Raw genomic sequence first — 21,146 nt, 5'->3', positions numbered from 1 at the left:
ATGTTGGGCAGGAACGCCTGAAGGACCGTCAGCTGGCTTTGCATCCCGATGGCCCCGCCGATTCCCACCGAACTGGCTCCTAAGATCGCAGTTTAAGCGAATACTTTAAAGACTTTTGGGGGAGTCATTCTTCCACCCCACCCCTCAAATTCTACGCTCAAGCTTCGTGTGTGCGGGTCTTTTCTCGAGATTTTGTTGCGCCTGTGTTGGGGCGAGGAGGGTGACGGACCCTTTTAAGGGGGAAAAAAATGCAGCTTTGCAAAGAAACCGTTTGCTAAACCCTGTCCCTTCCTGGAGGCAAAGCCAACCTGGATCCTTTTGTTCTACGGATCTGATTAGAAGAATCTCGAGCTTGCCCAGCGGTTTGATCCCTGAATGGTTCCTTTGTAAATGTGTTCATCTTTCAGACTATCCTAATGAATTGCACATTGGTGAAAGCATTTTTTTTTAAATGAGGAGTCGGGTGAATCAGAACCCAATTGTCAAAGTCCCTTCAACACCTATACAACATCCACGAGCTTTGCCAGAAAGACAACGGCCTGGATTGTAACCGGCCCCCTTAATTCACCCCCCCACACACACACATGTGTACCTTCCTTTATATAAACCTCTGCCTCCCAGCCCCTTATCAATCCCATTGTCTGGAAGAAGGGATACCAGGGGCTCTTGGATCACCGACCCTTCCTCTCCAATCGCCCACTTTTAGGTAGAGCAGGGCGACTGGGTTGTGTTTGCACAAGCACGTGTGGGTGTGTTGTCCATTCCATTGTCTTGTGCAGACGGCTCCCGCTTGACAAGACTCCTTCCCTTCTCTTTGTAAAGGAGGATCCTTTGTTTGGACACGCAGTGACAGGTTTCTCCCCCCCACACCGCCTCCCCCCCACCCTCTAGCAGCAAGACTGTTGCCTCTCACTGCAAAGACAAAACTGGCATCATCGTTATTGTTATTATTATTGCTGCTACTGCTACTGCTATTACTGCTACGATTATTATTATAGCCCCGCACTCTTCAGTCACCAGTTGTCAAGTCCCAGACTGGCTTAGCATATCTGACATGGTGAAACGTGCCAGAGGAGGAGCAAAGAAAAGGGGGGGGGGGTTGACAAAAAATATATACCAGGTAAACAGGCACTGAGGTCAACGTCATCTAGTTTCAGTGGGTTTTGTAGGACTATTGGCCCCCTTTTCTCAATAGGCAACAATGTAGGAGGAAATAATTGTAACCTGGGCGAGTCGCCTGAAAAGGATCCTTTTATCAAGCTCGTCCTGGTCAGGAATCAGGGTGGCTTCGTGGGATTGATTTCTGAACTGGTCGTTTGCAAAGACGTGTTTACATGTGCTCACATCGGTATGTAGGCCTATGTACCTGTGCTTGGTGTGTGTGCATATGAGTCTTTACGTATGTATACACACCCACACGTACATCCATTCCAACATCTGCATGTGTGTATAGTGGATGGATGGATGGACGAACGGACAGATAGACAGATAAAGGCATACACACCAGTCCCAACCTGTGCATAGTGTACATAGTGGCTATAGAAGAAGAAGAAGAGTTTGGATTAGCACCCCCCTTCTCTCCTGTAAGGAGACTCAAAGGGGTTTACAATCCCTCCCCCCCCCCACCACAACAAACACCTTGTGAGGTGGATACACACACATACACATACCGGTTTTAATCTCTCTCTCTGTCTCTCAGTCTCTCTCTCTGTCTCTCTCTCTCTTACTCTCCCGGTATAGTGGCTATATGTATAGATGGAGAGATAGATTCACACACACACATACACATTCGTTCCAACCTTCCAGCGGAAGGTCACAGGCGGCCCTGTCTGTCGATAGGGAAGGGAGAAAGAAAGAGAGCCCCCCGGCCCCCCCTCCCCAAGTCACGTGATTCATTAAATAATTAATGCAGAGGTTGCAGAATAGATATGTATTCGTCAGGAAAATCGCAGACATGGTCTCCTTGTGTCTGACGTGAAATTCAACTGTCCTTTTTTTTAAAAAAAAAAAGCGCTCTGGCTCTCTCTCTCTCACACACACACACACTCACACACACACTCATAAGCCTATGCCAGGGGAAGGGGGGGAAAGGAGAGAGAGAGAAAGAGAGAGAGAGGGTATCTGTGTGTGAGAGAGGGGGAGAGAGAGAGCTGCAATAAAACATTTCTCAGGAAGCAAGAAACCACGCCGAGGGCTGGACTTATTGTAAGTAGCGGGAGATCCCGTCTGTATGTCCATGTAAATTTATTGTTTGTTATTAATGTTATTGTCGTAAAATGTGACAAATAGCCATCTTCATTTTCTCCCATTTCTCTTCACCCTGTGGTGGTGTGTACATTTATACCCATCGTGGCATTCCACACACACACTTCCACACACACGCGCGTATATATTTATACACACTCACACATGTATATCTTTTTCTCTCGTTTTCCTCTATTCAAGCCGGTTCCTTCCCCCCTTTTCTCGCTCCCTCTCTTTCTCTCTCTCTCCCCCTTGATTTATTACAATAAACATGTCAGCACCGGGAGCAGCAATAGACCGTCTTCCATTGTATTACGTGTGTGTCTTTGGGAGAGAGAGTTGCGTTGTTTATGGCATCGTCCGAGATAAATCATTTCTCAAACGAAAATGATGTGTGATCTTTCAGAAGTCTTCTCTCTCTCTCTCTCTCTCTCTCTCTCTCTCTTCCCTGAGTTGATTATTTCTGACGATTTACTGTAATAGATCAAAAGCTAATGTGAAAACCGTATAGCTGGGGGTCTTAAATTAAAACATCTGTGATTACCAATTAAGGAGAGATTTGTATAAATTTTGGGCAGCGCAGGAACTGGGAACAGCTAGCATCAGTCGAGGCAAGGAATTTTTTTGGGGGGGCCGTTGGAGAATATTTGGAGATATTTGACAATCGACACCCCCCCCCCCCGAAAACGATCCTGTGGCGTTTTCGCTGTACAGAGGTCGTTTGCGCGTGTGAAACTCTCCGGTGCGCCAAGGTTAGGGGAAGGGTCCCTTACTCCGGCTGGCGCGCGGTCCCCATTCATCGCAATGGGGCGTTGTGCGAGACATTTTCCCGGTGGGGAGCGGGGTGAGAAAGGAAAAAGCACGCCAGGAAAGTCAGAGGACTGGCGTGGACTTCGGCTAACTTGGTCCAGTCTTGGGCCACTGGATTGGTTGGGAATGAGTCGGTGGGGTTGTGCGCGCCGGCTTTGTTTGATATTGCATTTAGAACAATAGACGACCCTTTCCCAAACCCCTTTCAGAGACCCAGAAGCGACCCAACAATCGGAAACTTCGGATTCGCCTCTCCCCCCTTACCCCACCTTCCAGACTTCAGCCTACCCACTCTGTTAGGACTGAGTTTCATCTGTAGTTTAGGTTTCCTCTTGATATGGCTGTATATATTTTGATATGGCTGTATATATTTTGTCCCTGCAGGCCTCCTTCATTGGCCCAAGACATAAGTCTGGGACGAGTTTACTGCACCAGGTTTTCCGCGTCTTTGTTCTTGCACTATGAAACCGAGTTACACCCAGGCACAGGTTTCCACCGGTGGGTGGGAAGGTGTTTGGCGTGACCTACCAGGCGGGTCTTTCCGAGATAGTTGAGGGGAAAAACGGCGTCAGAGGTTAGAGATGTTGTGTGTGGGGGGGGGGGGGGGGAGAGCGAGCGAGCAACCCGGCCCTTTTTAAAATGCAAACTTGCGTGGGAATGAGAGGTTCTTTTCTAGCACAGGTTAGAAAATGGCAGTTTCCAGTCAATGACCAGTACCGCTGCTGGTTAGATTGGGGGAAGGGGCCAAGAAGGCAAGTCGCAGAGAGATGAAAGGGAGAAGGGAACGGCAGACCTGGTGGAGTGTTGGAGCTAGAAGTCGCAACTCTTTGACTCGCCAGGAGCTGCCCGGAGCTGACGGGCAAACTGGGGAGAGGCGGAGTTGACCGAGCTTTCGCCCGGGATGCTCAGCTGAGCGGCTTCCCCGTCGACTCCTTGGCTCGCCAGCCCCGTTTTCACACCGCCCCGAGTGGTGCTATTTTACGCTGACTGCTAGTGTAAACCTTTATGTAGTGCAATTAGACCAACAGGCGACTTTCATTAAATATGAATGGAGGCGAGGAGGGAGCTTCAAAGGAACGGTGGAAAGCCAAGACACAGCTCACAGCTACAGCTACAGGCAGAGTGTGGCTTCTTCCTTCCTTCCTTCCTTCCTTCCTTCCTTCCTTCCTTCCTTCCTTCCTTCCTTCCTTCCTTCTCTCTCTGACTCTCCTTCTCTGTCTTTTCCTTCCCTCCGTGCAGTAAAGGAAGTAGGCAGACAAAAATAGCTTAGGCTACAATATGAGAAAGGAAAAAAGTGTGAAGGAAGGCGGCAGAGGAAAGGCAAGCTTGGGCTAAAACCTGAGAAAGAAAACACAGGAGGAAGTAAAGGGAAAAGAAAACAGCTCGGATTGGGAAAGATACATCATTAAAGAATGAGGGTGGGGGTGGGGGGTTAGCAGCCTGTCATTTTCCTTCCCTGGTTACGCCTCTTAGGCTCTTGTTCGGGGTTCTGGGGAGGGCGCCAAGTGCAGCACTCCGGAGTCTGCCCCCCACCCCCCAAGCCTTTGCCTCAAAGAAAGGGTGCTTGAATTGGATGGTAGGCTGGATACCAGATTCCCTCCGAGAGCCATTGTCTCTGATCGGAGCTCCTATGAATGGAGTCAAATGTATCCTAAAAAAGAGATGATTAGAGAAGCCGGAGGAGGCCCTGTGGGTCCAGCCTCTTTGCCCCAGACCCTCCACTTCCTTTGGGGGGTAGCCTTGATTCTGTTGGAGTTGCTTCCCAGACCTATCAGGGATTTCACAATTGGTTGAGGTGGGGTGGGGGGAGTAGAAGTCCAAGAACCAGCAAAAGATTCTGGCCCATTTGGACGGTCAGCTCAGTTTGTTCACAGGGACTTTTTGTTTTGCTTTTTAAGCGCACCATACTGGGAGAAGTTCTTTGGGACTGCTGTGTCGATCCCATTCATTTCTTAGCGGGGCTTGTGCAGGAAAAGTGACTTTTAATTGCTCCTAAGGAATCCACGGAGAAGGCTGGGGGGGGGGGAGGGAAAGGACAAGCATCTATGATTATTATGAGAGAATTTGCATGGAATCCAAAATCTGGGTAGTCTTTGTAATGGTCCTCCTAGCAGTAAAGGTTCGAAGAGGAAATGTCAGCCTTGCTGCCTTCTCCCTTTCTCTTTTGCTCTCCATCCATCCCACCTAAACACTCATGTCTTCCTTTCTTGAAAATATCCCTGCAACTTCCTTCCCTTCTTCTTCCCCCCAAGAGCAGACACCAGTTTCGTCATCACCCACATCTTTGTATCCACTGGACCACCCAACTTCATTAAATCATAACGCCTTTTTCCCCCATTTGTGTTCATTATCGGTTTATTTATTGATTGGGGGTAATATAATTTGCCGCTCGTGTTCTCTTCTACAAGATGGTAACGGGAATGTGCAAAATCGTTACAGTTTTCTCTGGTGTTGTGTGCATATTTCTTTATTAACTCTCTTGATCTCCAGTACCTGAGCAACTTCGCAATACCGTTACAGATGATACTAGCAGAAATGATATACATAATATATTACACACTGGATGGTTTATTGATTTACCAAGGCAGGCGCAAATTGCTTATACCGCTTCCAGAGCTACTTAGAAGTTTCTCCTCCTAACAATGCCAGGCCTGAATTCAGATATTTTTTCAAAGTTAGAAGAACAATATACCCCCCCTTCCCTTTTGAAACACAATCCTATTGAAAGTGGTCCTGCATAAATCCCAATATTAGACCCATTAGGCATGCAAGATATATTCCCACTGTGACCCACCCCCACCCATACTCAGCACATAGGTCACATGATCACATAACAAAACATAGGTCCAGGGCCCCAGAATTTCCCCCATTGCCCTGCCCTCTAGGTTATGCCCTCTTCCAAGCTGGATCCCCTTCAGTAGAAGAAAGGAACATTTCCTATTGAGACCCTCTTGGCTTTGTGGAGTCTCTGGTCCCATATCCCCATTTTCCTTGCAACGCCTGAGACCTTCCCACTGGACTATACCTGTTTCAACTCTCCAGTTTAGAATAGACCTGAGTCTGAAACAGGCTTTGCTGATTGCAGTAATATTTCTTCCCCAACAAGCCTGCTTAGATTCTCAGACATATTTGCAGTTGCTGGCCTTTCAAAGTAATGAGAATTGTATGCATGTTCCTAGGGCGTAGGCATGTTTCTGGATCAGCCTTTCTCTGACTCAGAGTGAATTGAACTCTCCATTTGGTTCAGACACAAAGACAAACACCCTACATAAAGTACAACTCAAACATTCCACCTATAAGGAGAATCCTCTCCTCTCTGTCTGGTGCCTGATAAAGAGAAAGGAGGACCTTAGGAGAATTCTCATGTTTGTTCCAAATGTTGAGGTCATTTAAGGTATTCAGGGGGTTTCTTCACCCTGAAGGAGCGCAGTGAAATTGTCATTTAATGTACAGTAGTGCAGTGTAGATGATCCATCAATAGGGCAAGGGGAACAATGAAAGAAATGCTGAAAATTTATTAGGTGAAAGGTGCCATAGGGCTGCTATGAAGATGCGGGAATCCATCTGCTCAATCCACACCCTGCTGAAATCATTTGAAAGCCTTCTTCTGAGGCAAGGAATCTTCCCAATACATGAAGCAGTAGTCCCCAATAAATGAAGCAGCAACCCCCCCATAAATGAAGCAGTAGTCCTCCAAAAATGAAGCAGTAGCCCCAATGAATGAAGTACTAAACCCCCCAATAAATGAAACACCAGCCCCCTCAATAAATGAAGCAGTAACTCCCAATAAATGAAGAAAGGTCCCAATAAATGAAGTAGTAACCCCTAGTAAAAGTGGTCCGCAGTAAATGAAGCACTTGCCCCCATGAATGAAGTAGTAACCCCCCCATAAATGAAACACCAGCCCCCTCAATAAATGAAGCAGTAACTCCCAATAAATGAAGAAAGGTCCCAATAAATGAAGTAGTAACCCCCCCCCCCCAGTGGTCCGCAGTAAATGAAGCAGTTGCCCCCATGAATGAAGTAGTAACCCCCCCATAGATAAAACACCAGCCCCCTCAATAAATGAAGCAGTAGTCGCCCCCAGCACAGGAAGCTTCATTTAAGGGGAACTGTCTCCAGAGGTCCTGCAGTATCAATGCAAAAGGCGCTACTGGTGACTAGTTCTTTTGTCCCTTGGGTTAGCGGTTAATCTTCTTTGGAGAAAGAATCTGGGAACTGTAGACATTGTAAGGTCACCTAATCCAGACCAGGGCACCTAGCTCAAGGGCAGGGTCCAACCTCCCCGACAGACGGGCATGCGGGAGAAAGCTGCCCAGAGAACAGAGACCCCCCGGGAAACCAAAGCTCCCCCCCCCCCCGCCAAAGGCACCGGTAAGAACAAAGGAGGGGGTGGGGAGCGCGCAAGCCGCTCAAAACGCCTGCGGAGCGAGCCCTCCCCCCTGCTATTGGCACTATCCGCAGCCTGCTGCTAGCGGGAGCCAGAGCTGGAGCCGAGGCAGCGCAGTTTGCTCACTTCAGTGGGGCTTCTCCAGCCTTTGCGCGAGGAGATCTGAAATATCTCCTTGAATTTCTGAAATATCTTCTTGAAAATCCCACAAGGAAAGCTACCTTGCCGGGAATCAGCTTCGCAGGAGGCACAGGAGCAAACCAGAAGTAGCCAGCTCTCCCCCATCCCAATGTCTATTTTGGTACCCCGGTTTTAAACACACCTTTCTAGTTTAGCATGTTCATGTTTGTTTTGGAAACGAGCCACCGGGCGCTTGAAAAAGACTTCAGGGTAAATGTATTTTTGATGGAGCACCAGCTGTGTTAAATTCGAATGTGGGAAGATCTTAGGAATACTGTTTTGGGGCCATGTTTCAGTAGCATTTTCTCCTGACGTTTCGCCTGCATCTTCAGAAGGTGCCAGCCACAGATGCAAGCGAAATGTCAGGAGAAAATGCTACTGGAACACGGCCATACAGCCTGGAAACCCCACAACACCCCAGTGATTCTGGCCATGAAAGCCTTCGACAATACATTTTAGGAATAATTTCCACAAGACTTGATTTCTTATTAGGTCCAAGTAAGCACCAACAACTCCTTGTTGAAGGATTTCACAGCTGGAATCAACAGACTGGGGTGAGTTTTCTGAGCTGGGTGGCTGGGGTCTGGTAGTTTTGGCTCCTAATGTTTTGCCCCCATCTATGGCTGCCATCTTCGGAGTCATGTCAGAGTGAGATGTGTTTCTCTCCACAGCACAGCAACACATCTTACTGTGTCGTGCCTCTGAAGATGTCAGCCATAGCTGAGGGCAAAAAGTTAGGAGCAAAAGCCACCAGACCACGACCACACAGCTCAGAAAACCCACCAAAGCCAGCTCCCTTTCAAAGTTGGGCTAAATTACAGAGTTAACACCTGGGCCCCTTCCGCACATGCAGAATAATGCACTTTCAATCCACTTCCAATGCACTTTGCAGCTGTGCGGAATAGCAAAATCCACTTGCAAACAATTGTGAAAGTGGATTGGAAGTGCATTATTCTGCATGTGCGGAAGGGGCCCTGAGGCCTGTTCTGGGAATCTGACCCCATTTACTCCAGTGGAGTTTAGTGCCAGGCAGCCAAGCTGAAACATTCCTCTTTCCAATGGAACAGTAATGTCACCCTCACAACAACGGGCCCAGTCCAGCGCAAAATTCTCCTGCGCAATTCCCATCCTTCCTAGCAGAACATTTCAAACCACAGGCCTACAATCAAAACAGTTTACATTTTTAAAAGGCCTATCCAGGGAGGGTGCAAGTGAAACTGTGGTATGAAAGACTAAATACACATAATATTCCCCACATTGGGTAAGTCTATTCAGAAACCTACTGAAGTCTCTGCTTAGTGGGGTTTGCTACCAGGAAGGAGTTCTTCGGTTTGCATGCTCCTTCGCTGCATTGTTCGTATGTTGGATGGTGAAATAGTATTCCGAATCAGAGATTAGGGTTAAGATTAGGGTAAGATACAGATGCCCAAATAGTATTCTGAACCAGAGACAAGGGTTAAGATTGCGGTAAGATACAGGCAGACGCACCAAACCTTTCTCCTTGTTTGCATTCATTAGGACTTAGACTGTCTAGTAGAAATTAAAGGATTCCATCAATTACATTTATTTTCTGGGTTAGGGTTTTAGTACATTTGTACTTTTGGAGGTGGGGGTATCTATTTAGTAGTTGTAAATATTTCATCAGTTTAAAGGATGCAAGGGGTGAACTGTACATCCCAGAGCCCTGGAGAAAGAAATAGAAACTGAATGGTATATATAACACGGCTGTGCCCAGATCTTGCAAAATGTCCATCTTGCAGGGGGTTTCTTACGCTTACTATTTTTATAATTCCACCAAGAGAAGAAGGAAAGAGACAGGAGAGCTCTTGTTCTGTGCTTGTTTAATTTTCGCAAGAGAGAACAAACATTAAAATTCATGGCCCATCTCCCATTTCTTGGAGGAGTGTGGTAGGAAATAGAATATATATTAACAGCAACAATATAAACGTAATAGTCTCCATTCTATCGCCAGGTCTTTTATTTGTATCCTGTGGAGTTCCTCGGAGTTCCGCACTCAGTCCTGCACCCTTAGGTATTTCAGAAAAACCACCGTTTTAAGCACGCAATAGGTAGATAGACAATCTCTCTGATGTCCGGAGGGTGTAAACAGGCCTCTTGTCCCCAAAACCATTGCTGTTGGTCCTTCCGCTTAGAAATTGGCAGTCGTATAGGCAAGATTTTCCTCCGGTGTCATCTATGGGGAGAGCCATCGGTTTTTAAAACAACTTAGCGTTTCATTGGTTGGGGGTCAGAGGCTGTAATTCAAGAAGGAAGCATTTTTATTTGCAGGGACAAATCAGCCACGGGCTGATCAGACGACGGGCACCTTCTTAAACTCTGGATGATGCCCAAGTATGGAAGCCTCCTTGCAAAACCGAAGGCAGAAAACTTACCAACAGAGCGAGTTCTTTGTTAAAAAGACAAGGGTCTCTCTGCTTTCGTTTCCCAGACAGGATCCAGCGTCAGCTATAGGGAGCTGTAGATAGCGACGACTGAAAGGGGTGGGGGGCGGATGCCCTCCGGATTCCACGTGAATTTATTCCTTTGTTCCTGACTCCTCACCACCCATGGGCGAGAGCCCTAAACTGCGTCCATAAGTCAGATCTACTTTAGCCAGAGGAAGGAAGGAAGGAAGGAAGGAAGGACTTGGGAGGACAGAAAGGAAGGAAGGAAGGAAGGAAGGAAGGAAGAGAGAGAGAGAGAAAGAAAGAAAGAAGGAAAGAAGGAAAGAAAAAGAAAGAAAGAAAGAAAGAAAGAAAGAAAGAAAGAAAGAAAGAAAGAAAGAAAGAAAGAAAGAAAGAAAGAAAGAAAGAAAGAAAGAAAGAAGTTTGTGAAAGAAACATGGAATCACAGACAGACTAAAAACATGCAAAGGTTTTAAAGGGTACAACATATTTATTTAGGGATAGGAGAGAAAAGATGGTGATAACTACTACTGCTACAGTTCTAGTTTAAGGGGGAAAGAAGCACTTAGAGAGCAGTCCAAAGGGAGTCTCCTCAGAAGTTACAACCATGTTATTTAATGGTGCTTGCTCCCAGGAAAGCGTTCTTAGGTTAGTACTGATACAATGTGAATAGGGATGGATGGAAAAAGGCAGAGAATGGGATGGATAGATAGATAGATAGATAGATAGATAGATAGATAGATAGATAGATAGATAGATAGATAGATAGATAGATAGATAGATAGATAGATAGATAGATAGATAGATAGATAGATAGATAGATAGATAGATAGATAGATAGATAGATAGATAGATAGATAGATAGATAGATAGATAGATAGATAGATAGATAGATAGATACTTTTCTAAAGCCGTGAGAGAAGAAGGGGATTCCTGATAATCTTTTCTCCAAGCCTTACCTTTCTTTCTGTAAACATAAACCCGTCAGAGCTGCTATTTAAAACAAGCCAATAAGTAAAAACGTTTCACTTGGAACTTTTATCTCTTAAAAAAAGAAGGGAGAATAACCCGCTCCAGTTTTTCTTGGACGCATGGGGTGCGCGCTGGTGCCTGCTGCAGAGAGAGGATGTGGGGTGGCGGGGAGGGGGGGGGACACAGGACATATGGAATCAATTTCGTATCCTGACGTTGAGAACCCGCCAATTCCTGCTGGCCTCTTAAAACCAGAATCCATTTGGTCCCCTCTCTCTGGCACCTCTTGTCAGCCAGCCGGGATCCCCCTTTGCAACGTTTTAAAGTCTTCATAAAAGAGACACAGCCTGGCCGAGAGACGGTGCGGGGGTTTCCCCTTCTTTTCCGGCGAGGGGAATCGCTCCTTTCAAAGGTTCGACTTGCTCCGGATTGAAGCGCTCCTTTCGTGCTGTGGAAACCGCTGTCTTTATTTTTATTTTTATTTTTGCTTCTGTCGGAATCCAGGAGAGTCCCTCCCCAAAAGCACTGCATCCTTGCAATGGAAACCCCCCCAGTCCCCAAACCCACAGGACAGACCTTAAAGGGTACCGCGACAGTAATGTAGAGTCTTTCTCCTGCTCCGGCTTCTAAACCCGCTTGCTTCGAATTCTCCCGCGCGGCCGCCTCCTCTTCCTCTGAAGTCCTTTGGTTGCCAATTGCTGCAGGTAAGAGGTTCCAAATCAACCCTCTCCCCCCTCCCCCCCCCCCCCAAGCCTGCCTACAACCTCGTCTGCTCTTAGCATAGGGATTCCTGGGCCTTTGAGATTGAATTAATAGCCGTGACAAAGCTGGGGAAAGCATCCATTGGTCGGCATGAATCCTAGCCCCCTTAATGAAAGAAAGAAAGAAAGAAAGAAAGAAAGAAAGAAAGAAAGAAAGAAAGAAAGAAAGAAAGAAAGAAAGAAAGAAAGAAAGAAAGAAAGAAAGAAAGACATCCGTCTGGCAGCGGGATCTGGGAACGCACAAACTGGGTGATCTACTCAGTAAATAATATTAATGATGAAAGGCAGGGCGCCCAGTGCAAATAACCTACACGGGAGGCAGGTTGCTTCTTGGAAAGGGTGCGTTTGGATCAAGGGAGATTCTCCCCCCCCACCCCCATCTCCGCCCCTCCCGGTCCCATTTGTTGAAGGTTTAACGCCTCTGGGCTGTTTGAAAGGGAAACTACAAACGCGGGGGGGGGGGGGCGGGTAGGGAGGAAGAGGGTGAGAAAGTGAAGCGGGGGGGGGGGGAGAGTGATTTATGGCGCCGAGGTAGGGGTGTTTATTTGAGGTGGCTCCGACAGAACAAGGCTTTTCCTGGAGGGACCAAATCTGTATCTGTGGAAAGGAAGTTCCCTCCCCCCCAACTCCTCCCCCCCTACACACTTTCCTGTCTTTTAAGTTTGCAGTTTGTGATCTTGCTGAAGATTGAGCCTCCGCAAATCTTCCCCTCCCCTCCTTCAAACTAAGGCCTCTTCCGCACATGCAGAATAATGCACTTTCAATCCACTTTCAATGCACTTTGCAGCTGGGTTTTACGTGCAAAATCCAATTGCAAACAATTGTGAACGTGGATTGAAAGGGCATTATTCTGCATGTGCGGAAGGGGCCTAAAACAGCCATGGTGGTTACTCCAAGCAACAGTGACCAGTTCTGTCTTGAACAAGATAGAACTTGCTTCCGAGGATATGTGTATGGGATTGGACTACTGGATGCTGAGACGCTGTACCCCCCCCCCCCCAATTGCATGGAGAATGTCTATCTATCTGGAGCCTTTTGAGTTCAAAGTTGTGAAGCTTTCCTGGAAGTAACACAGGTGGCCACTGGCGTATAAAAATGTTTGGGGGTGGGCTGCATCCCAAGGCCCTTCGCATTTATAGTGCAATTCTAAAGGCAGTCACACCCGTTTAAACTGGTTGGTTTCAGTGGCTTTAGAAGAGTGTAGCTCTGTTTAGGATTGCATTGATGGCCAGGCCAGCCTTAGGCTCTTACCTGAATTAACCTGCACAGGATCTAGGGTATTTCTAAGGCCCCAGCTTAAAATAAAGTCCTTGCAAATCTCCCAAACATTTTAGGAATTAAAAAAAGCATTTTTGTTCAAAGGGCTTTCAAGGATTCTAGACCAGCAGAGAGACAAGCACACAACATGTCACAAAACAGCCTTGTCACAAAACCTTGCTCGGTACTTCCCTTCCTTCATGGTTGGCTTTTAAAAAATATCCCACACAGAATACTTTTTTTTTTTTTGGCCTTAGGAATAGAGGGTTTTTCTCAGTCAAGATGGCTTCTTCCGGAAGGAGACGGGAGGACAGAAATATTTGGACCCCAAAGTGGAATAATAAAAATGAGTAGGGAGATGTTTGCTGACAAATTTGAAGTTCAGGGGGGCTTTCCTCTTTCCCAGCTGTTAATAACTCCTTTCCTGGGACCACACACCATCTATAAACCTGCATATTTTATTTTATTTATTTATTTATTTATTTATTTATTTTAAAAAACCACCCCAATATCGAATATTTCCTGCGGCAAAGTTAGGCCATATTGCAGGAGAGCAGATTCTGTCCTCCGAAAGCCGCCCTTCCCTGGAAAATTGCTTTGCATTAAATTTCCTCCGCTCCAGAATCATCTTCCTTACCAGCCTCCAGCGAAACTTGATTAAAAAAAAGGAGCGAAAGCCGGGCTTGATGCGTTGACAGACGAAATCCAAGAGGAAACCACAAGGCCCTTAAGTGACCCTAATTTAATTGATTTTATCATAAATCATCACGTTGATGAAGAACCCAAAGTTTTCATTGAAAGAAATTGATATTAATGGAGTGGTTGCATCTTTAATTCAGATGTTGTTCTTCCTCCAGCTGCTTGACGATATTGGAGCAACTTCTTTGGGGGAATGTGTGACGCCCCCACCCACCCCCCACCCCCCACCCCCCAAAAGCTCTCTTAATTAGGCAAAAACATATCCCAGCGCCAGGAGGAGTCTTTTAGATTTATACACTACTTCAAAGCAGCTTCGAAGACCTAGGCAATGGTCAGATAGGAACGAATATCCACAAGGCCAAAAATCGTATAGGTAATCTTTGATATCCCACCAGATATTAAACATTACTTCATTCCCAAGCCAGCTACGTAGCTGCCTCTTCAAAGTATCCCTGTTCTTTGGACCTAACCAGGATAAAAACATCTTCAGAGCTCCCAAGAATGACTCTTTTTAAAAGCCTAAAATGTACCACTGAATGGCAGGAATCCCCAAATGCCTGACTTTTCTGAAGGGATCTTGAGCTAAAGCAGGTTCCAAGCCCTGATTCAAACCCCATGACATGCCTCACAATAAGGCCATAGGGAGCCTGTTAAACATTGGCCATTTTACGATTCTTCATCTCCCAATTAAAATTTAACTCTCTGTTAACTTCAGCTCAGTCAGCTATGGATGCCTGGGTCCCAATTACCCTTTGGCTGATGGATTCCAGAGATCAAAGCCCCTGGCAGAATTCAGTCAAAACAGAAAACTGGGCAAGAGAACAACCGGGGGAACCAAATGATCTGAGGTGGGTCTACCAAATTGGAAAAATGATATCTTGGACACCTCTTATTGGAAAGAAGTCAGGGACTTAAATAACCAAATGAAGTATCTTAGAGACCCGTAGAGAGAGAAAGGGGGTGGGGGGAGTTCTGCAGGAGCCATTGCAGGGTTTAGGGAACTGGAGCGTCAGGAAGATTCTCATTTCAGATTAAGTGGCTGGGAGGGAATGCAAAAACGTGTGAAGACTAGTTTTGTCTCTCTTCACCATCTTATCATTCTTGCTTTCTACTTCTTTGATTAGCAACTACTTTTATCTAAATACAGCTGTTTACTGGGTCTGAGCAGTTTTTAGTACAACTGCTTTGCCTTTGCAAAGGTCCCAATTGTGCCAAGAAGAATATAGGACCCACAAAAGCCATAGCCATCCATGTTCTCGCACAGCAAAACAACCTGGTTACTTTCCCAAACAATTAAGCCAACAAAAACTTGTCTCCTCTTTTCTCTGTCTCTCTACGCTCAGGAAAAGCAGGTAAGGTTTAGTGGAGAAATGGATTTTGGTTCTTTTGGAATTGGGGTGATTCTAAACCCAGTAAGCAAAACGTGCCTTCATATTTTGAAGGAACTCGGTTCTTCCATATTTTTTCCCAGTTGGCAAGGCCCTTTCCACACATGCAGAATAATGCACTTTCAATCCATTTTCAATGCACGTTGCAGCTGTGCAGAATAGCCACATCTACTTGCAAACAATTGTGAAAGTACATTATTCTGCATGTGCAGAAGGGGCCTAGGAATAATAAAAACAAATCAGCATTAGAAGTGGCTTCAGTTAGAAGTGGCTTCATGCCTGAGAATTGCAGCTTAACTTTTCCCATAGCCGGATGAAATCTGCCACCAAAGACTAAATTGCCTGAAACTCCTTCTTTGTCTTTTACCCTGCAGCCCCTCAACACCACCCCTCCTCATTATGGATTACATCTAGTCAGTTTTTTCTTTGCTCTCATCCAAACCGTTTCCTTTCTACAGCCTTGGCCCCAAATGAACCAATCCCATAATCACTTGCATAGACTTTTTGGGTGTTCCAAGAGATTCCCTGTCCTTCTCATGAACAGAACTTGATTGGATTCAGCCCTGTATTTCTCTGACTGCTTGAAACACAAGGTCATCCTGGAATCTTTTTCAGTTCACTTTCCCCTCTTTCCTGCTGTTTTTATGTCCACGGTGCATTTTTGAGTCTGTTATTAAACTTACTTCCAGCTCCATTCAGAAGTGGACACCGCTCAGCAAAACAGCAGATACTTGCCTGTAAGTACGTTTAAAGATTGAAGTATGCCTTAGACTAGTGTAAAAGTTGGGTAAGTACTAAGTTAAGTTCTGAAGGAAGGAAGGAAGGAAGGAAGGAAGGAAGGAAGGAAGAAAGAAAGAAAGAAAGAAAGAAAGAAAGAAAGAAAGAAAGAAAGAAAGAAAGAAAGAAAGAAAGAAAGAAAGAAAGAAAGGGAGGGAGGGAGGGAGGGAGGGAGGGAGGGAGGGAGGGAGGGAGGGAGGGAGGAAGGAAGGAAGGAAGGAAGGAAGGAAGGAAGGAAGGAAGGAAGGAAGGAAGGAAGGAAGGAAGGAAGGAAGGAAGGAAGGAAGGAAGGAAGGAAGGAAGGAAGGAAGGAAGGAAGGAAGGAAGGAAATACCATTCCTTATAGGAACAGACCAGCTAGTATTTTTCTTGCTCTTAAAGCTTTGACTGTAGTCCATGTTGTTAAGAGGTCCAGCGTGGGTGTTGATTTGGACCTCCTGCATGCCAGTTCACAATTACTTTCTAGTAAAGTAAGAAGCTGCTCTGTAGGATCCAGCCAAGAACATATCCTACCAGGAAGAGATAACAACGCTAACATTTTCAACACTGGAGGAGGCCAGAAAGGGGACTTGAAAACTCCACGGAAACTGTGGAGGCTGCCTCCTTTCCTTTTCTAACTTCAGTGATGAAAACACTATTCTTTCCCACGGCATTTCCTCTTCTCTCTGAACACATGCAGACTCTCTCTCTCATACACACACTCCAGTGCACACACTCACTCTAAAATAAACAACTAGATAGACCACAAGATGGACTGGAAAGATAACACGAAGTTTTGTAAAAAAATATCTAAAAAGTTAAGAAAAGGGAAGAAAAATTGTGGTTTCTTGAACATTTCTAGATAAAAAGAATGCCAGAAGGTATATTTTAACCCTTTCAGGGGGAAAAAATAAGAAAAGAGTTCTTGCAATCATCCCAAAGCTGAACTCCTTTTGACTTCAGACTATGGGAATTTCATGTGAGCAGTTCTATGTTTAACTAAAGAAGCCATTTTGGGACATGCAACCCAATCCTATCCTTGTTGACTAGGAGAAGTGCCACTGGGGTACATAGAGCTTACTTTCAGTGTGCTTAGAAGTGGGTTTGCCTTGGCAATTCATATTAAGATCTGACAGTCCATGTTCTCAGGACCTTGAATGGCAGAACTTCCTCAGATCCCAATGAAAATCCAAATTATTTATTTGCTTAATCTGTTCTCCGACTTTCTTGCTGGGACTCAAGGCAGATCTCAGTGGTTCAACCAGCCAGCAACAAGCTAACTAAGGCCCCTTCCACATAGGCAAAATAATGCGTTTTCAAACCATTTTCACAACTGTTTGCAAGTGGATTTTGCTGTTCCGCACTGCTTCAAAGAGCACTGAAAGCAGTTTGAAAGTGCATTATTCTGCATGTGCGGAATGAGCCTAAGAGAAGGTATTTTATAAACAATATAGAAAATGGATTGGAATGTAAAGATAATGCAGGAAAAGCAGGTGATGCCATTCCAAATGCACTTAACTGGAATGGGTGGGGTGGAGCAAAAAGGTGGGTCAACTCCCCTCAGGTTGCTATGGAACAACATAGGCCCCTTCCGCACATGCAGAATAATGCACTTTCAATCCACTTTCAATGCACTTCGCAGCTGTGTGGAATAGCAAAATCCACTTGCAAACAGTTGTGAAAGTGGTTTGAAAGTGGATTATTCTGCATGTGCTGAAGGGGCCATAGACATACCGTATCCATTTATTCGTGGGCCCCTGGAGTAGACCAATACAGGAGGAAGGGACTTGGCCCAGTTGGGCAGGGAGAAGAGGGAACATGGAGAAAGGAACAGGTTTCCCCCTTCCCCTTTCAGGCCTTTCAGCAGGTGTTGTTGTTTATGTTTTTCTACTTTGGAGGCGATTCAAAATGACCTCCATAGATTGACCATTAATCCAGTGAGTTATTGGGCTTCTTAACCAAAGGTCTTTTGGGAGAAAGCGTTACAATCCATCAAGCCGATGGAGAAGCTTTTATCCCGAGCTCACTTCGTGCCCGTGTGTGGTTTGCAAGGCTTGATACCCAGCACAGCCTTTTGGAATGTGGCCAAAAGAGACCCCACCCTCTCTTTTATTGGGGCAGGAAGCTGGCCGCAATTAGTCTGCTGAGTTGTTGAATGAAAACTTCTCCAGACTCCCCTCCTTACCCTTATCCTAAAGGGATGTATTTGGAAAAAGTAATATTTATTTTTGTAGGATGGGATTCCTTTTTTGAACCAGATGAGTTTCCCCACTTCTACATTTCTGCTGGGAGACCTTGGGCTAGTCACAGTTCTTTGGAACTCTCTCAGCCCCAACTACCTCACAAGGTGTCTGTTGTGGGGAAAGGAGCTTGTAAGCCACCTTGAGGAGAGTCGTGGTCTTCTTTTTCTTTCTTCTTCTTCTAAAACAAGTGTTCAGAGAATCTTAGTTCAGATCTAGAGGATTTCCCCATCACAAACATGTTTACCCATCAGAATGCTTAAAGTACAACTTTATTAAGTCTTCATACAACAACAAAGCAGATGAGATGATTCAGATTAAGAGGTGCATGCATTCCTGAAATCCAAAACTGATGCACTTTAACAACAAGGAAGCCATTCCATTGGTGTCCATTGGACTGACTCCGCAAACCTATTTTAGGACAGCATTGTAAGGAGAATTAAGATTCCAAATGGAGAATTCTTCCCTCTCTGTTTTTAACCAGAAATACTTATTAACCCCATGGCTAAGAAGCGAGAGAGATCTAGCTTGGGTTGAACTAATGAGTATGGTTTAAAACAGAGCTGATTGACAGCAGACTTCCAAGGTTTGGTCCCAGTCCTTCCTTGCGGAAACGTTTATTTCAATGAAATTAGAGCTATGGGGCTGAAGAGAGAGAGAGAGCTAGAGACAGGTAAAAGTATGGGTAGAGGTGTAGCAGGAGAGAGCTTGGTGATAGAGAAAGGCCCCTTCCTCACATGCAGAATAATGCACTTTCAATCCACTTTCACAATTGTTTGCAAGTGTATTTTGCCTTCTGCACAGTACAATCTAGCTGCAAAGTGGATTGAAAGTGCATTGAAAGTGCATTATTCTGCATGTGTGGAAGAGCTGGAGGTAAAGCTGGGGGAAAGAGGGAGGGTGAGATATGACCCACCTCAAATGAATGGAACAAGGTTTGAGGGTCATTTTTAGTCAAGAGGAGCCATATAAAATATAGTTGAGTACCACCATGCTAGAAGGGGCATCACCAGTGACTTGGGTATAGATTTTTTATGGGGGGGTTCAGGAGTGGGGCCATGCCCCCCCACCCCTGGAGGTGTGGCCACGCCTTTCCAAGCCCTGCCCCCAGTCTCAGTGCTTATAAAAGCAGCTCTTCAAGGCCAGGGATGGCAGACTCCTTTGCCACACACCCCCCCACCAGCTGGGCTCCCAGCTGGCAGCCAGCAGTCCCTTCTGCCCTCCCCTCTGGGCAGAGGTGTAGCTAGGGAAAATGGAGCCCGGTGCAATATCTGAGTTTTGTGGGGGGGGGGCATGGGTGGCCACTGTGATGCTGGAATGTACCCCCAAACAGCATCACTTTCAATGATGTTTAAACTAGGGAGCCCAGATTCTCCTTTTAAATCCACCTTAAAGGGTGAATCTGCGGTCCCCAGATAAAACAACATTGAAAAGTGATGCTGTTTTGGGGTGGATTCTCCCCCACCCTGAAACAGCATCACTTTCAATGTTTAAACTGGGGACTTCAGATTCTCTCTTTAAATCCATGTGGAAGAGGGTGGATTTAAAAGGAGAATCTAGGGAAATTTGGGGGGGGGGACTGCCTGCTGTGAGGGGTGCAATTGTTAAGCTAGCAGCACCAAACTTTCAGGGTATCTTCAGGAGACTGTCCTTCTGATACCACCCAGGTTTGGTGAAGTTTGGTTCAGGGGGGCCAAAGTTATGGACTATTAGCTCCCATTGGAAACAATGGGGATGGGGAACCCATTTTGGGGGTCCATAACTTTGGACCCCCTGAACCAAACTTCACCAAACCTGGATGGTATCAGCAGGAGACTATTATGATGATACCGTCTAGGTTTAGTGAAGTTTGGTTCAGATGGTCCAAAGTTATAAACCCTCAAAAGGGTAGCCCCATCTACTATTAGCTCCCATTGGAAACAATGGGGATGGGGCACCCCCTTTGGGAGTCCATAACTTTGGACACTCTGAACTAAACCTCACCAAACCTGGATGGTATCGTCAGGAGAGTCTCCCAACAAATCTCTGAAATGTTGGTGCTATTAGTCTAAAAACTGCGCCCCCTGCAGGCCAAAAACTGAAAAAAACATTTTAAAATAAAAAACACAAAGGGGGGGGGGGCGGAGCTTCGGACATGTAATGGAGGGTTGAACCCGAGGGAACCCCACACACACCCCTATGTCCTTGGGCATCACTACAGCCAATCACAACAACACAGTTCAATGAATTGTCCTCTTCTCAAGCCGTGGGGAAACTTTCAGCTTGCTTCTTCTGCGTTTCCTTAATGCGTCTGCTAGGCAACTTAAGCATGTTGACTAGGAAGTAAGACCCCTTGACCTCAGTGGGATATGATTCTGAGCACAGATGCTTAGGTTTGCTCTGTAGACGGGTGGTTACCCTGCCCAAAGTCTCCCTGAAAATAACAGGAACCCCAAGGAGCTGCTGTGATGTTTTGATTTCATTGCGGGTGCCCTTAGAGTTTGTGTTCCAGTTTGTCCAGAGCCCACACACTTTTTCAGCCCAGGCCCCTACCTGGTGGAATAAGCTCCCCAATGAGATCAGGGCCCTGCGGGACCTGAGTGAGTTCCGCAGGACCTGTAAGATGGATCTTTTCCATCAGGCATTTCCACCTGGCCAGCTGACCGAACTACTGGCTACCAATCATGCTTGGTCTCCAGTGGGCGCTGTGTGGGGGTGGGGGGGGGAGAGAATGAATTCGCCATCTAGATTGATTTTACTGTTTTATTATGACGCTTTTTTGTTATTTTATTATGGTTCATTTTGTGGTTGTTTGCCGCCCTGAGCCCTTATGGGGAGGGTGGGGTATAAATATGAAAATAAAATAAAAATAAAAAATATTTGGGTGCTGTGTGGTTTCCGGGCTGTATGGCCGTGTTCTAGCAGCATTTTCTCCTGACGTTTCGCCTGCATCTGTGGCTGGCATCTTCAGAGGATCCTCTGAAGATGCCAGCCACAGATGCAGGCAACATCGGGAAATGCTGCTAAATTTTAACCCATAACAAGCCAACCTATTCAACCCATGA

At 46.0% G+C, this 21,146-nt stretch overlaps 1 protein-coding gene and 1 long non-coding RNA gene across 8 annotated transcripts in view; one reads left to right on the top strand and one right to left on the bottom strand.

The window, feature by feature from the left end:
* The window catches only part of HOXB3 (homeobox B3), an 87,242-nt gene that overhangs the window by 46,579 nt on the left and 19,517 nt on the right, over nt 1-21,146 (top strand). Inside the window, exon 1 of one of the 7 annotated variants that reach the window (XM_048517048.1) lies at nt 2,116-2,205. The exons of 4 other annotated variants lie outside the window; for them this stretch is intronic. The gene's annotated coding sequence lies outside the window, so the exon portion shown is untranslated. Of the gene's footprint in view, nt 1-2,115; nt 2,206-10,314; nt 11,706-12,623; nt 14,567-21,146 lie in introns of those variants that run through there. 2 more of the 7 variants (XM_048517047.1, XM_048517051.1) reach the window with 2 other exon arrangements.
* On the bottom strand, nt 9,449-10,349 carry LOC125444567. Its single transcript, XR_007246226.1, has 2 exons — nt 10,018-10,349; nt 9,449-9,879 (listed from the first exon to the last, which is right to left on the bottom strand). It is a non-coding gene; the product is annotated as an uncharacterized LOC125444567 (long non-coding RNA).

This window comes from Sphaerodactylus townsendi, linkage group LG15, assembly GCF_021028975.2.
Source record: "Sphaerodactylus townsendi isolate TG3544 linkage group LG15, MPM_Stown_v2.3, whole genome shotgun sequence".
Lineage (NCBI taxonomy): Eukaryota > Metazoa > Chordata > Lepidosauria > Squamata > Sphaerodactylidae > Sphaerodactylus > Sphaerodactylus townsendi.
The sequence above is the reverse complement of the archived record's forward strand: the minus strand, read 5'-3'. Positions and strand labels throughout refer to the sequence as shown.